Source organism: Tachypleus tridentatus, chromosome 9 (genome assembly GCF_004210375.1).
Source record: "Tachypleus tridentatus isolate NWPU-2018 chromosome 9, ASM421037v1, whole genome shotgun sequence".
Lineage (NCBI taxonomy): Eukaryota > Metazoa > Arthropoda > Merostomata > Xiphosura > Limulidae > Tachypleus > Tachypleus tridentatus.
Window position 1 is genome coordinate 74,663,335 of NC_134833.1, and position 17,699 is coordinate 74,681,033.

The 17,699-nt window shown below is 32.5% G+C and overlaps 1 long non-coding RNA gene across 2 annotated transcripts in view; it reads left to right on the forward strand.

Moving 5' to 3' along the window:
* Nucleotides 1–1,426: 1,426 nt before the first annotated feature.
* The window catches only part of LOC143227147 (uncharacterized), a 95,057-nt gene continuing 78,784 nt past the window's right edge, over nucleotides 1,427–17,699 (forward strand). Inside the window, exon 1 of one of the 2 annotated variants that reach the window (XR_013014905.1) lies at nucleotides 1,427–1,514. This is a non-coding gene — a long non-coding RNA (uncharacterized LOC143227147). The remainder of the gene's footprint in view (nucleotides 1,515–17,699) is intronic. The other variant, XR_013014904.1, reaches the window with a different exon arrangement.

A 17,699-nucleotide genomic window follows, 5' to 3' on the forward strand; every position in this document is an offset into this window, starting at 1 on the left:
CAAAGGTACGCGAGAAATATCTGCGCTAGCCGTCACTAATTAGGAGTGTAAAAATAGAGGGAAGGCAGCACATTTCTTAATTATTTTAAACAGGTAATAAACAAGCAAGATTACGGAGAGAAAATTAATTGTTTCGGCTAAAGATTAGATACTTCTCTTTTTGTGTCGTTATGAAACGGATAAGAAAAACTACATGAAACGCCACTATCTATGTACGAGCATAATTCCAAATGTTCTAACATTTTAAATAATTATTTATTTGTGAGATGTATCTTCATGTTAGTTTATTTTTTAATATCACGCAAAACTACACGAGGACTATCTGCGCTAGCTGTCCCTAATTTAGCATTGTAAGACTAGAGGGAAGGCAACTAGTCATTACCGCCCACCGCCAACTCTTGGGCTAGTCTTTTACCAACGCATAGTGAGATTGATCATAGCATTATAACGACGCCGCGGCTGAATCACTAGGTGCTTAAAAGATTGGAGGCTCGGGAACTTTCGGCGTTTTCGTATAATAACAATCATGTTTTTCTGTTATGATTTTTTCAAGACACCAGCAGGGAAATCTGGTCTGTCAAATAAAATCGAAGCAATAGCCACGTGTGCCAGTTTCTGGCAATGCCTTTGAAATTAGGGACAGCAGAAGACGGCTTGAATAGTTTTTCAAAAATACAAAATATACAAAAATTTCTCTACCAAGTTTGATTTAAGAAAAAAAACACTCTAGAATTAAAGAGTTAATTAAAATTAAAGACACAGGAAAAACACTAAATCCATTATAATGAAAAGGTAATTTAATGGTTGAAGTACTTTTTACTTGTTTCTGTTTCGATTTTTTTTATCATGTATAAATTTCTAAAATTCAGTTGCACCTTTCCACCCATCCATCATTCTGAAAGTATTTTACATTTCAGAAGCTGCCAATGTATCTTGGTGGCCCTTTATTATATATATCGAGCTTGAACGAATTAGAGGTCCTCGTAAATGAATTGCAAGCTTCTGTAATGTTTAAGGAATTAACACAAAATGGATTTTTTGTAGTATGTAAGAAGTAAGCTGATGAAACCTTGAAAAAAAGTACGTTAATCACGACCGAAAATTCTAAATGTTTTCATTTCAGTCCTGAAGAAAGTAAGGCGGTATATTTGTTAAATAATTTTAAATTCATTTTATTATTTTGTATGAAACTCAATTATGAAATTACAACCAAATGAACCAAAGCTTTAAGTACTTTACTGAATATATATATTATTTGTAACACGATTTCAGTATCACCATTTATCAATGTAATGCTTGAACTCATATCCGTAGGTCGGTAGTCGGTTCGTGGAAGAAGCAAATGTTCCCATGCTACAATGCGCGGGAGCCTTAGCAGCAAGACGTATCTAACCGCGTAATGCTATGAGAGTGTTACAAGGTGAGTCTTGTGAGTGAGAAAAGACGTGTTTGGCTTGCGCTCTTTATCTCGTGCTGATCATAGCGCTTCTGAACGGTTTGGGTCAGCAACAGTAGTAAGTTAAAATTTGCGAGTAATTTTCTACTACCTGAAATTACGTTTGTACTTAATTGTCTTAACTCTAGATCACCATATTTGTGAAACATTCATACAGCTTTGAAGTATGATGAAATTTGCTTACAGAGTCAAATTTGAATTAAGGTCTGATATAGTTAGTGTTTAATTACAGTTTTCGCTAATGGACTTTAAGCTTTAGATGAATAGCAGTTGGCACAACACAGTTAGAGACCGAACTGAACAGAACACGAAATGAATTACTTTCAGTTCAACATCGATGAATCAGTCTCCACTAAGTATTGCAACACAAACGTATGATCATTAGCTATTCCAGTTCGTTGCTAGTATAAACCAAACGTGAAGACAAAATAATACCTTTCTTTTGTGTACTTCATGCACGAATTACATTTCCTTAATCATAAACTCAGTGTATATTTATTTAAGCTTATTGTTTTCTAATTTTAGTTTTCATACAACTGATACAGATGAACTGAAATTCGCATTCGAACTTCGATTAATTTATATGCGTGATTGTGCAAACCTTTGTTACAGAAGCGAGTTTAAATTACCACATATTAAAATGTATTTAATTATTTCGCACACAAAATGCGCTTTATTATTTAAACTGTAAAACAATGAATATATACATGTAAAATGATACCATTCTGGGGTAAAACTAAGATGGTGCATGTAAAATGCTTATAAGTATCATAAAATTAGGATAATCAAGTAGTCTCATCTTTATGAATAACATTGTTTCTTTTTTGCAATTTACGATCCAGTCACATAAAATATAATTGAAAGTAGCTTTTGTTTCATCAATAAAAAAATACCTTTAAGTTTAGCTGACAGCATACACACACACATATATATATGTATACATATATTCACGTGTTGTCATGTCAAATACACATTTCAACTATAATAAGTGGCAGCAGGGATTACGTTTACAACGGTAGAATGAGCACTACAATATCATTAAGAGTGTTTAGTCCAGTTAGATATTTTTGTTCTGTAAAATGCATATTTTATTTGAGCTTGGAATTGATTCTCATGAGCGTAGATACATTTGTCTGGTAAGAGTTTACACATGTTTGGATTGTGAATCCCAAGATCTTTTATTAATATCCCATTGCTGTCAAAGTACCCTTCGCACTTTGTGGTTCTGGATTCGTTATAAGTGCGGCTATCAAATGCCACTATTCTCTCAGAAAATAGTAGTCAAGTGTTGACAAACGTGCTGTTTAATAGCTGCATTTCCTCTAGCCTATCAGTTCTAATTGAGGAAGGTTGCGCGCAGATAGCCTCTGTGTATTTGTCTCGGAATTTCTCAATAAAAACACTTTTCCGAAATCTCAGTGCTTATGTTATGAAAATTCATACTTATTAAATTCCTTGCTTTGTAACTGAAACTTTTTAATCTCCAACACACAATGGATAGTTATGGATCACCACTGACCGTCCATGTTTTTCTGCTTGTAAAACCTTTTTGATTTTGACTAAAAGTTATCTGTGGACAAACATTTTCCTCGATTCAGTTGTTGAATGTTTAATCAATTAGCCATGTTTGTGAAGTTTGTTCTTGAAGTTGCGTTTTCCTTTGTTATTAAACAAGATTTTACCTATAATACCAATGCACTCTTTCTTCCTTCCAGATGTGTGGCTTTGTGGTTAGTATATAAATCTTAAAAAATAATTGTGGACTTAAGTTGAAAATTACAATTTTGGTCTAGTAGTTCATAAAAATTTCGCTTTTCACTATTAATAAATATAAATTGTAAATCTGAGAAGACATAAAAATCACAATGATATATAAAATAAAACGAGATAAGTTTATTCAACTATGATATATGATAATTTAATCCTAAGAAAATAGGTTTAGGTGATATTATTGGTTTGTTTTAAGATACAGATCACTCAGATTTATTGAAAAACAAAATTTTAACTTATTTTATTGTATTGACATATATTACTTAAGTTCTGCTTTCTCCAAATGTTACAACTATACTTTAAGGGTATACTTTCTTTTGATTTTATTCTGTATGTATACCTAACTGAGTCACCACGATCATCACTTCTGAATGTTGACTTGAATGCTAAACATTAACATCATCTGATTATTTCAACAGTAATATACTGTGGATTCTGAGCGTATTACGTTTTGAATTTGTTAAAAAAAAGAATACATTTTGTTTCTGATTAGTTATTTTTTTTAAAATAAGAAATAAGTTAAATAGCCTAATTTCTTAACATTATGAAACATTTGATTAATCTAGAGTTAATGCTGGTTCCAAAATAGTTTGCCTCAATTAATGTTGCTGCCTATTAGCCAAGCTTGTAATGCAACGCTACGAGAAATAGATTTTTTTCACACAAACTTAATATGAATTAAAATAATACAACATACTGCTGTTTATATAATATGCGGCTGTACAAGCATAAAATATGAAATGTAAGTGTAGGATAAAACTAATGTTATCTATATTAATTAATGAAATATTTTCTTATTTAACTATAATGTGTGAAGAGTACTTGAACAATAATGAAAAAATTGCTCGAGAATTTCATAGTTTATATTTGAGAATAGGTAGAAATGATGTAAAAGCTTGAATGTTAAACGTAAAGAATATGAAACAAATTATTTCTCTGTCATTTTATTTGTAGAAAGAGGGTTGAAATTCTGTTTATAAAAATATTCACCTTATATTGAAAAACGTAGTATTGTTGGGAGAACGATATGCATATTGAATTATATTTGGGAGAACGATATGAATATTGAATTATATTTGGGAGAACGATATGCATATTGAATTATTGTATGATGAGAACTTCAACATGAACATAACACGAATTATTAGTCATTAAATAATTGAACTTGAACATAAAAATGAAATGAAATATTAATTAATCAAAATACGAAAGAAAACAGAAGGCAGATATTGTGAATCTAGATCCTTTTCTATAATATTTGGTTGTATGAAGCTTAAGAATACGTGAATCGTATTTTCCTTTAAAAATGCAAGAAAATAGATGATGATGATGTTAATATTACGTGCTTGAGGGCACAGTTTGATCTTAAGGTAGAATTTTTGAAGTCGGAGCTGGCGAGCCGGATTCGAATCCACCGCAATATTTTTCCAATACTAAAGCTGTGGGCTCGTTATAAAGTGACAGTTAACCCCTCAGAGTAAGTGGTAAAGTGCTGATGACTGATTTGTTTTCCTAGTGAATTAATTTAAATATGATCGTCATATTAATATATATATATATAGTTTTAGCAAATTGAACGAGAAGTACGTAATTTACCGTAAGTGATTATTTAGTAGGAAAACATTTCAACAATAGAAATATTATGCTGAAAAACGAAAGTCATGAAGGTAAAATATTAAGATTATATGACATGAGTTGTTTGTTCGATCAAGGACTGTAAATATAAAATATACAATGGTATTCGGTATTAAATTGTGTATTGTCTTTAGAAAAATGTTTTGCATCTTACTGAAAATTTCTTCGTACACAATATTCAAATTCCCATCTAACTTTTATAACTGCTATACTGTGCTTTAATAGATCAAAATTATTTATTTTATTTAAAACGTCCCTATTATTCGATAACTATTTTATTCAAATCTTTATTAGTTTCGATGCAACATAAAGTTCTTATGGCATTAAAACTACAAACTAAAGCTGCACGTTCGTTAATTTATTATGTGTATAAACTTATTTTGCTTGAAGCTAAGTATTGATGTAGCGTTGAAACAGTTTAGAATATTAAAACTCAATTAATTTTATTTCTTCAAAGGCGTAGTACTTTCATACGCTTCAACTTTTCGGGCTACACAAAAGTGGCGTAATTCTTTGTATTTATTGCACAGTCAATTCCACCGGCAACATTCTTAACAGTTTTTAGTTCTTTCTCAGTTTAAACTTTCTGTTGTATTTGTTAGTTAACTGCAAATTAACTGCAAAGTTTTCCCCTTGCTTGAGTAATAAAATAAACCTATATGTATACATACATAAGTTACTATATCGATTTTATCATAATTAATTTTGAGTTCTATGGAGTATTTGACAATAACTTCAAATTATGCTCATAAGACAACCGAGAAGAATTGTAGGTTCTGTTTTTTTGTACACTATATTTCGTAGCGATAACATAAACACAACTTATAGTTATTTATTTCAGTTCAACAATTGTTAGATATGTACAGAAATAAATTTGTGTCAAGTTACTCCCAACAAACGCTTTATAAGCCGTGTTATTGTAAAGTAACATAACAGATGTGCATTTGTTTTGAACAACATTTTTTATCTTTGCTTTCGTGATCCCCGCTTGTTTACTTATTTCACTATCCATATACATGCTAGAATGATTTTGTACAGGACATCTGCTGTGATCTAGGATAATAGATCTTATGTGTTAAGAATGTCAGTGACAAGTTTCTGTCTGTCAGTTCATGGTACGTCTTGCATTTTACAGGAACTATTCCTTGGTTTGTCCAACAAACAATTTTGAACTGTAAAGATTTATATTTAGAAACAGACCTTGGTGTAAAATCAAGTATATCGTCCTTATTAAACTCATTATTCTGCTCCCAGGTTCATGTACCAGGTTTTTACTATGTTTTTATTGTTTTATTTACCAAATAATATCAACTTTAAAACATAACTCCGCGAAATGATTCAATGAATAGTTTTGAGTAGGTCAGGCAGGTTATGATGAAAGTAGGTAAATGTGCAAGTGTTCGTGGAGTTTCTTTATACAACTTATTTATATCGATTGTTCTAGAGTAAAGAGCACTAGCACATTAAATTTAAACCCTGGAAAGACGAGAGGGGTGCTGAGGTTGGGAAAGTTCTGTCGTCTGTTTCTCTCACGAAACAAGTTTTTAAAGATCAAAAGGATTTAAGTTCTTTGTGTTTGGTACTTTTACTGTACAAAAGTATCACTTTGATACTTACAACGATTCTGCTTCTGAGAAGGCATATACATATAAAAGAATAAAAATGTGATAGTGATAAAAATTATACTTTTAGAAAAAAATCACCATACGTTTTTGGTGTGTGAGTAAGCTCACGTCAGTTGCAGCGGCTACACAAAGTAGTTGATGGTATATTTCAATAAAACATAAAACAGATAAATACATTTACTAAGTCAATATTCAACAAAATGTAGTTACATTATCTCATAGCCCGAAAGATTCATTTTTGTCGTAAGCAGCTATTTATGTTGGTTGCTAATGCGTGGTTTGAAACTACTGATGAATTTGAAATTGAAGTGGTTAAAGAATAGAATGCCAATTCAATGAAATTAAGATTTCTTATTTTTTCTATCATTTCAGTGAATTACTTTTAAGTTGCCTTGACATGATATTTGTGTTAAATAATTGTGTTTTAATATAATAAAATAATTTTGCATTTGAAATATACATTTTTTTTTTCAGTTACAGAAGTAGTTTTGTGAATGTCGTAGTTTTGAGTAGCTACTATCAACTGTGATGTGGAACCAATATTTAAAATGGGTAGTAACGTTTTGCCTATAAAATTGATTAAAAGAATCTAAAATGCCAATGTTGAAAAAACAAACTATTTTAGTTTCCATGTTATTTTATTGTAAAATATGTATTTTCATTAATTCCTTTTCATATGTTGCAAAATTGGAGGAGGGTATATCGAGTTTGTTATAACTTAATATTAGGATTCTGAAGAGTTTTACTCCAGAATTATCAACCATACTTATCATACTAACGAAAATAAAATAAAGCAAATTGTATGGCCAGCAGTTTTCACTCGGATATTGTACAATACAAACTTGTTCGAGTTCTTTCTTCAATTACTCAAAGTATGTACAATAATCCTATTATAGATTTACTCATGTAAATTGTTTATCGCCAGAATACTGAAGTTTTTTTTGTTTGTTTAGAATTAAGCACAAAGCTACTCAATGGGCTATCTGTGCTCTGCCCACCACGGGTATCGAAACCCGGTTTTTAGTGTGTAAGTCCGAAGACATACCACTGTGCCACTGGGGGTACTGAAGTTTTAATAACTCGACTGAAATTTGATAAACGCTAATGTACGTGAGTCGGTAGTGTCCATAGGTATGTGGGAACTTAGCGAAATAATTCGTTATGAGTGTCATTTGTTTCAGGAAGAGAAAGCAAAGACTATGTAAACACTTTGGAAGGATATGTAACATATATCTAATGTAATAAAGAAAAGATTCTAGCATTGGAAGTGTACAGGTATGCGCTATTACTCTATTAAGCCAACCGTGTATATATTCGATTGCAGAATGTTGATCAATTCTGCGAAACCCGCTATCAACTGTTCCTTCTGTAATATACATTTATCAATTGGTTTCTGCCTCTGTTTCTACAAACACGTAAAAATAAGCACTTAGAAGAAGGTCTGACAAGAACTGTAAAAAGAAATTATAGAAACACAAAATCACGCACATGACGAAATTACAAATAATAATCATATCATATATTATAATGAAATAGCTTTAACTTATTTTACATATCTGATTAGTACACGGTTAACGTAAGTTAACCACATATTCCAAGGAAAAACAACATGGAAACTTTCTGGGAAGTAATTATGCATATGAAATTCGTATTTTTCTTCAGCAAGTTCATAATGATAATCAATCCTGGACTATTTTAATAATAAATGTGGATACTGAAGGATTATCGTAGCATGATGTATGTCTTCAATTCGTATGAATCGAATTGTTACAGGTTGTATTAACATAGAGTATACAGACTTTAAAATTAAATATCTAATAACTGATGTTTGCTTGTTTATTTCGAATTTCGTGCAATGCTGCTCAAGGGCTATCTGCGCTAGCCGTCCCTAATTTAGTACTGTAAGACTAGAAAAAAAGGCAGCTAGTTATCACCACCCACTGCCAATTCTTCGGCTACCCTTTTACCAACGAATAGTTGGATTGACCGTCGGTTATAACACACCAACGGCTGAAAGGGCGAACATGTTTGTGACGGGGATTCGAACCCGCGCTCTTTAAATTGAGTCGAGTGCCTTAACCACCTGACCATGCCGGACCCTAGTATTTGCATTAATGCTAAAAAATTAAATAGACTTAAACTGCTATTGTGGTAAGGATATTATTTTAATAATTTTTTTATTGTTATATTATTTAGACCAAATGTTAGATTACAAGTGAATCTGCAGTACATTAATTTTGTAGGAAATACACTTTTTCATTTTAATATTTGAAATTTTGTTCTATGGAATAAAATAGTTCAATCAGAGGAGACGTCACTACATTAAAAAGGTTCAACATAGATGTAATAATATTTCTATACAGAACACGAACTGTTTATTTGAATTCTAATATTGTATATCTTACGTCTACTTTGAAATTGGAAACAAATTCACAATACAAATACGTTAAAATTCATTAGGTATTAATTGTACAGAGAAAAATGAATATCTTTCATCTCAACAAGTATTTAGCATTAACTATGAAGGGCACAAATTTTAGATCAGCATTAAGTCATAATATTAGTGCATATTACAAAGTGCATTTTGTTTTGAATAGTAAAGTCAACGACAGCTCCTTTTGTTTTAAGTAGTAAAATAAACGAACAGTGTTCTAGCCTGGCAGTGACGTTATATTATTAAACTCAAAGTTTATTTTACTCTACTTTGAAATTGGAAACAAATTACGTTAGTAAGACAAGCCATAGTATTACTACTTTTGCCCTTAAAAAAATTGAAAGCAAGTTTTCTACGACTTTTGTTGTTGATAAATGTCTCTAACTGAAATATATGCGAAAGAGATGTAATCGCTAACTTGTATTTCACATTCGAAGTAATAGTCTAATTTAGCTATTTATCCTTTGAATTCTCCCAAGAAACAGGAAAGGTATTTGACATCTCACTGTTGAAATAATTTCGTATTTCGTGAAACAGATTAAGCTATTATTATAGCTACTTGTACAGTATAACATCAAACTGAATATAACTACTTATGTTTGATAGTATTTCAATTTTTTTGTAATCAAATTCAGTGAAAAAATTTATTTTCGTTACATACATGTAAGATAGAATATTCAAACATTAATTGAGCATTTTAATTTACTTTCCTTTATTGAAAAAAATGTAAACCTGGATTTTCTTTTTAAGATCAAATGTTAAATAACAATATATGGTAGCTGTTTATCAATAAAGTAACATGAGTCGCTAATTCTCACCTTTCTTAAAAATGTTAAAATACTTTTCTACACAATGAGAGAGTTTTTATAAAAAAATAAGTAGCTGAAATAGATCATAAGTTTTCTTATGTTTACAGTGAATTCAATGAAAGTGCTACGAGAAGTAAAGTGGAGATTATATTGTTAACTGTTTTCAATTAACCAACTGAAACAAATTTTCCCTTTATTGAATTTAAACTTTATCACAAACCGTTTTTAATGGCTTAACGAAAACAAGTATTCTCATTAATGAGCAAATTTGTCTCAATGATTGTTTTAAAAACAATAAGAAAAACAACTTGTATTTTTTTTAAATATGGCAAGTTTTGTCTTCTAATTTTTAAATAAGTCTAAATACGCATAGTGTTGTTAATTACATAATGACCCTTGATAGTTGGAGTTCGAAAGCAGTTATTATCCCAGAAGTATCCGCTACAAGTTTAAAACTTGTTCAAACTAAAGGAAACATTTACGAATAGTTTGTTTGGAATTAATCAAAAAGTTACACAAGAGGCTATCTTTGCTTTACCAATCACGGGTATCGAAACATGATTTACAGAGATGCGAGTCCGCAAACATATCGCTGTGCCACTGGGAAAGACCTTATGAAAAGAGTATTAAAGTTTTGTTTGTTTGTTTGCTAAATATAATTATACAATAGTCTTTCTGTGATTTGATCACTGCGGGCATCGAAACCAACTTCTTATCGAATACTAAACTGCAATTTGTAATTTTTACCAAGTCATAAGTTTTTGTGAAGTAACTATATAATTTAGTCGATATTTTTACATGACATTATTATGAATCAAGTTTCAGCCTTTACAAACTGAAGCTCACTATTTTGTGTATTGATAGTTCAAGCTATATATAACCAAGAGCAACGAAAATTCGCTGTATATAATCTTTTATCGAATATTTAAAATATATTTCAATATCCATTTTCAGTGTGTTAGGTATGAGCTTTATGTTCCTTGCTGTATAATCACTGCTTTTAGTTTTCTGATCTCTAGTTTGACATTTAACTTTTGTTCTAAAGGGTGCAGAAAAAGAGAAAAAATCAATAAGCCTTGCTTAATAACAGCTGATCCCACTGCATTCAGATCAAGTCTATATTCTATTTGGTTCTTTACTGAATATTCCCCTTTTGGTAAGAATGTCATCTAGAGACAAGCAATTAAGCTACAGCAGAACTAGCTGGTTGAGAAAGGTTTAATTTGATTGTACTTGATTTAAAAGTTTAATTATGAGGGAGCAAGCAAAATCGTTTAAGAGACTAGCATGTAAACTTCATTGGGATACAACCGATTGTGAAAAACTTTCCGTTTAATCCTATATCAAACAAGCTGACTAACAAGTAACATATACAAACTCAGCCATGTAAGTGGGGGTATTTTAATAATAAGAACTTTAAATTATTAGTCCTGGTTGTAATTAGAAAATACTTGGAATAGATAGACATGCTCGTTTTACAGAAGACGTTGTCTTAATTGTTGCTATGGTGAATCCTAACGGGTTTGCAAGATTTAAAAAACAACAATTTTGGGCTATGTAACAATTAAATCAACATATGTAGGTTTGAAATGAAAAATCGACGAATTTTTGTTTTGCTAGTAAAACTTTATGTTGTGTAGACCCATACATAGTTCACATAATCTACAACTAAACACGATCACTAACAATTTATTTAATAGGGCACTTAAACTGTTTCAAGAGGATTTGGTTTGTTGAAGTAGGTAGATATAATACTGTTAATGTACCATTTTGGAATCTCATGCGTATTGCTTTATCTAAGTTAATTAATTGCAGAAGTTGTAATTGTACCAATGTTCTGATTTATCCGTTACACCAAATTATTCTTATATTATAGCACAACTGGAATTTATCATTGGTTTGAATGAGATAGAAGCACCGTTAGTCCTTTATTACAATTACTCAAAGTGAAAGGTTTCACCACGTAACAATATGTAGAGTTTGTTGCATTTCAGCCAGCAGTGGTAGTCATGTAGATTTTACGATATAATAGTACACTGAGATTGCCGTTATGGTGATTTCAGTTAGTAGCATTGTGTATCTTCTGGTATTTCATAGTTATTATGCTATATCATAATACAAAATGCCTTACTGTTTCTAATGTTACATAAGTGAAGGGTGAATGGACATGCACTTTTTCAGTGTAATTTGGTTAATATTCTTCATACTATAAGATTAATCTAAAGTTGCCGAAGTGGGATGAAATGCTTCTTGTAGCACCATATTTGATCAGTAGCATTCACAACAGGTTTATATGATGAGACACATCTTAGCAATTTATTAATTCTAGTATTCCATTAACGTTACAAAAATGAGAAAAAGAAATTGTTGCTGTGATGAATATCGAATAGCAAAAGTCTCCATCATTGAAACAATTCATCTTTATTAGTTTACTAGCTACCAAAATCAAACACTTTCCTAAACTGACTGTCACTATGACGCACTTATGGCTTGCTTTGACAGTGTATACTTTTTTATTTCTGAATTATTATTTAGTAGATTTTACCCCTCAAGGTGGATTGTTTGTACGTGGTAAGGAGACCTCCCAGGAAAGTTTCTGTACCTATATTTTACCTCCTCTGGGATCTAAACATCCACCCACGTTCTCAGATCACAACCTATCTCTCTTCAATACTGGTGTTTATACTTATTTTCATGCACCTAGTCAGTCTTTTATTGCTATTGATCTCTGTGCCTGCTCCCTTTCACTTTTCTTGGAGGGTTAACAGTGACCCGCGGGACAGTGATAATTTCCATACAATCTTAAGGGAGACTGACCACGATCGATGCCACCCGACCTGCGTGCCTTGGTGGAAGCTGGACCAGGTCAACTGGCTCTCTTTCACTGCTCTCGGAACTTGACCCTACCGTAGTCTGTATGCCATCAATAGACGACTGTGTGGCAGCAGTGAATATTTGTATTGTCCAGGCAGCTGCTCAATCTGTTTCTAAAATCTTAAAACGTTTTCCACATTATCCTCGTCTGTAGTGGAATCCTTTCTGCTAAATGGCACAAAAGACTCAAAAAAGAGCATTGGCTCCTCTTCGTAGGTATCCAACATTTTCAAACCATATTGTATTTAGTGGCCCCAAACACATGTTCGGCGGGTAAGACGTTAAAGCCAAAAGGAATCTTGGTTTAAATTTACAACCAGCATCTCTTTTACCACCAAAGTCATATGGGACAAGATTCGGAAGATCAATGGGTAGTATACTTCTGTCTCCCTTTTGATCTTGCTGTCCGATGGCCAGGAAGTTGCTGATATCCAGTATCGCCGATAATCTCAGCAAAAGTTTTCCCCAGGCATCTAGCACTTCTATTTTGTCTCCAGTCTTCTTGGCCATTAAGTCTTTAAATGATCGTCACTATGACTATAATTGGCCCTTTACACTAAGTTAACTAAAGGTTGCTCTTCATCAGTGTGGCAGTACATCGGTCAAACCTGATGGTATTCGCTACAATATGCTTCACCATCTCTCTCTTGCTTCTTTTGCTATTCTTCTGGCTGTCTTTAACTGGATTTGGCAGGAGAGTATTTTTCTTGATGCTTTGTCCCAGCTTATTGTTCTATCATTTTCTAAGCCTGGGAAGAATCTGAAGATTCCTTCAAATTATCGTCCAAGTGCTTTAAAGATCTGTCTCTGTAAGAGCTTGGAGGGATGGTTAACACTCGCCTTGTTTGGTTCTTGGAAACAACCTCTTTTTGCCCATCCAGTATGGGTTTTGATGACAGTGCTCCACCATGAACCACCTGATTTGAATTGAAGCGTCAATCAAAGAAGCCTTTCTCAAACAGCAACATTTTGTATTAAAATTCTTTAACCTTGAAGTACGGCATTTTTCGACACTTCCACTCGTATGGGTTGCGTGTTCATTTACCCACATTTATCATTTTTTTAATGGACTAGCTATTTTAAGTTCTTGAGGGCTCCATGCTTTCCTGTTCTTTTCCACTGGAGTTGGGAGTTTCTCAGGACTGTGTCTTGACTGTCACAATGAAAAGTGTGAAGATTAGTGCCATAAGTACACAACTTCCACCTACTATTGCAAACAGACTATATGTTTACCACTTCCACATATCATGTCAGTCGTCGAGAATCAGGTTTATTGAGTGGCAGCTTTAAGCCGCCCTCAATCGTTTATTGAATTGGACCACAACAAACAGTTCTTTTTTTTTTTGTCTCTAAAACCTTTTGCATGTATTTTTCACCTCGAGCTCCATGTAGGAGAAGTTATTCTTCCCTTCAAGCCCTATCATGGCCAGGTGCTTAGGACGCTCGACCTTTCGAGGATCGCGGGTTTGAATTTCCGATACACCAAACATCCTCGCCCTTTCAGCCGTGGAGAAATATACGTGACAGGTAATCCAACTATTCGTTGGTAAAAGAGTAGCACAAAAATTGGCAGTGGGCAGTAATGATTAGCTGACCTCCTCTAGTCCTACACTGATAAATTAGGGACGGTTAGTACAGGTAGCTTTCGTGTAGCTTTGCGTGAAATTCATAAACAAACAAGCAAACAAATATTTCCGTGGGCCCTGAGAAAACGTTCTTGAAGCTTTCCTTTGATCGTAAGCTGACCTTCATTCCAAGGGCACTGAACATCTTCGATGTTCTCACTTTTACCTCTTGGGGAGCAGACTGATATTCTATACTAAAGATTTGATTTGGAGTGACCGACGTGATAACAAGTCTTTTCAGACCAAACCCTCTGTTGCTCTTTCACCGTCTTGTTTCCATAAGGATTGGAAGGAAGAAGTTGTCAGTTTTGGTCAGTTTTTAATTCGTTTTCTTTTATCTGGGACTGATGTAGCAATATGGGACCTTTGTGACACTCAACCAACAATAGCCTACATTTTACAGTCCTGCTCCCGTTACTACTCAGAACGACAGCACCATTTTATACATGTTTTTACCCCTGATCTTCGACAGTGTCACTGCTAACCAACTAGTTCATTTTACAACCTAGCATTTTGAGGTTGCTGATATAGATATTTCAGGAAGCAGCAGTGTGTACGTTTAATCATTTAGTAGAATTAAACACTACTACATAACAGTATGCTTGAATTGTTAACAAGGAAGCTACATGTGCATTACTGATTCAATTGGCTTTATAAACATTTAGCATAGATTTTAACCTTTTTGAATTACGCTTAATACCGTAACTATAGAATAATATTTATAAACAAAATAGGTCTTGAACAGACAATTGAAACACCGAATAATACTTTGTTTACATAACAGTGAACATTTGAGTATATTGAATTGACTTAAATTGTCATTTGATAATAAAAAATTTGGTGGATTGAATATGGCTTTTTAGGTCATTAAGAGTGCCTGGTTTTAAAGACAATATGTTTGAATGGGTCGAAACAATTGCCAACGAATTCAGTATAAGTTAAGCTTTTGTTCGGTAAAGTCAAAATCCTTTAAATGTCAGTTTAGATACATAAGAACAAAGTACTAAGATATTTTTCAGAACGAACCAAGACGTATGTTTGATGCATGACTTGATACATTTTAGTTAGTTTAAGTTTGGTACATTAGAATGCGCATAATGTTCTTAGAGAATAAGTAGAAGTTATCGAATGGTACTTAAATTAAAATCCATTATTTACGGATTGCATATCACCTTCAAATCCATAACGGAGGTCGGCAATAGAAAGCTTGCTTTGTGATAGTAAGATGGTACGTAAGCGAAAGAAATGGCTCAGCCTAATGGCTAGCATGCCCAGACTGAATAAAATTATTTTTGGGTCGCATCCTTTTGCAGTGAAGAACTCGCTTCGCTTTTTGAGGTTGTGGGTGCGTTACAAAAATTATAACCAATTCCTTTTAATTGGTCAACCAAGAGTGATCTCAGGATTAGCGGCGAGTACTGTTGATTAGATGCCTTCTCTGTACTTTATCAGCTCAAAATCTGAAACTGCTAAACACCAATAGGTATTGGGTAGCTTTGCGAAAATAAGTATAAAAACAACAGCTGAGCGAAAATGTTTTTGTGGGTTACATGAATCACAAGAAAAGAGCAAAACGTAATTCTAGGTAAGGGTAATAATCGTATGGCAACAACATGCAAATACTTATGTATGGACTGCGCAGCAGCCATAAGTAGCAGAAAGTACTTTTGTGTGAATAAACAACGATACGTAAAAAAACACAGTCTTCATGTGTTGATTGCAGCATGTATCATAGCCAATACATACCTGTTTTCTGACACAGTCTTCATGTGTTGATTGCAGTATGTAACATACCTGTTTTCTGGGCATTGCATGATGTCATCGCTTTATAATGCTAGCTAGTAGTAATTTTAAACAAGTCAAAATTCTGGTGTAAACTATGTTGTTACCCCTTCATTTAGTTTTTTCAATGTAACGTGGTTTCTTTTACATGTTTTAAAAGTTTAAATTCGGAGTGAAACAGAAATCATCAAACAATAATAGATGAACATTCGATTACTGTTACGTCTAGAATACTCAATGCATTGTGCACTGTTCAACCGACGTCAGGAAGTTAAAAAAAATCAGTACATATAATATCAAATTTTATTATACACATTCACAAAATACATTAACTTTTACTTAGGAAAGCCTTTACAAAACAAATAATAAAAAACATTTTGTAAATGTAAAATGATGTAAGGATGGTAGTATCAAAATAATGCAAAAAAGAATTTATGGACGCTACATCGATCAAACCTACTTTCAATATTCAAATTTATGGATTGCTGATTGGTTACTGTACGGACTTCAGTACATTAGCAAGCATTAGAGATATCTTAATCAAATACACTCACTGTAGACTCGCTCTGTGGATGTGGTTCAATAAGGATGAGTGATAGTAGTTGTAATGCAATTATTTCTAATATACTTTCTAATGAATTTTATTAACTTCATCGGAGGTACGACCTAATATAATATAAGTCTGAACATAAATTCATAGAACGAGAAAGTGGTGATACCTGAACCTCCCAGGTTATTCCCCAATTTATCTTAAAACATGGCTCAGAAATGACAGACTACAAATTATAAAGAAAAACACAGTTGGTAACACAGATTATAGTTAAGTGAAATCATGGAATAGTAATTAAAACATCACACTTTATGTATATTGCAAAAGCATTTAGCAAAAGGGCAATATGTACCTGCTGTCTGATTGAAGTAAACTGGTGGTAAATAAACTCTGATGCACGGCTTTGTTTACTAAACATATCCATTACAAGTTGCAAGGCAAGAATGATTTTCGTAAAATCAGGTTGTAAGCGTAGCATGTTTGTAGAAAAAGAGTAACAGTTTATTGGCGATTTTTTCTTTCTTTTGCTCAATAACTATTAAAATATAAATTTAAAGCACTTAAAATTTCGGCCAATAGTATTTGATTTTACCTACTACATTATCAAATTTAGTTTATAAGAATTTGTCAGTAGCGCTTGTACATTCGGTTAAACTAACAACAGTAGTTATATACTATGGCGGTATTAGCTTTCGATCGTTATTATAGTTTTATTAATTGAAACAGGTAGAAATTTTAAATTTCAATCAAAATACACTTGACAGGTTTCATCAGTCACCAGAATATTTTTTGTAATAATAAAACTTTTGTTTAATAAGGTTATATTTATCATAATGGTTTATTTAGCACAAAGCTTTACAATGGGTTGTTGGTGCTATGCTCAACGCGAAGAATCAAAACACGGATTTTAGAAATTGCAAGTCCTGAAACTTACTGTTGATCTTCTTAGAACATAGTTATAACGGAACTTCTTTATCGTTAACTAGTGGATTCTCAATTACTCTTCGGTTACTTCAAATAATGATCTTTGTACAAAAGTTTCACAGACCAAATAAGACTCAATATTGTTTGTAAGTTCATAAAACTTTTGTAAATAAATCATTACCTCTAATAACCGTTATTATAAATTGTATTATCGT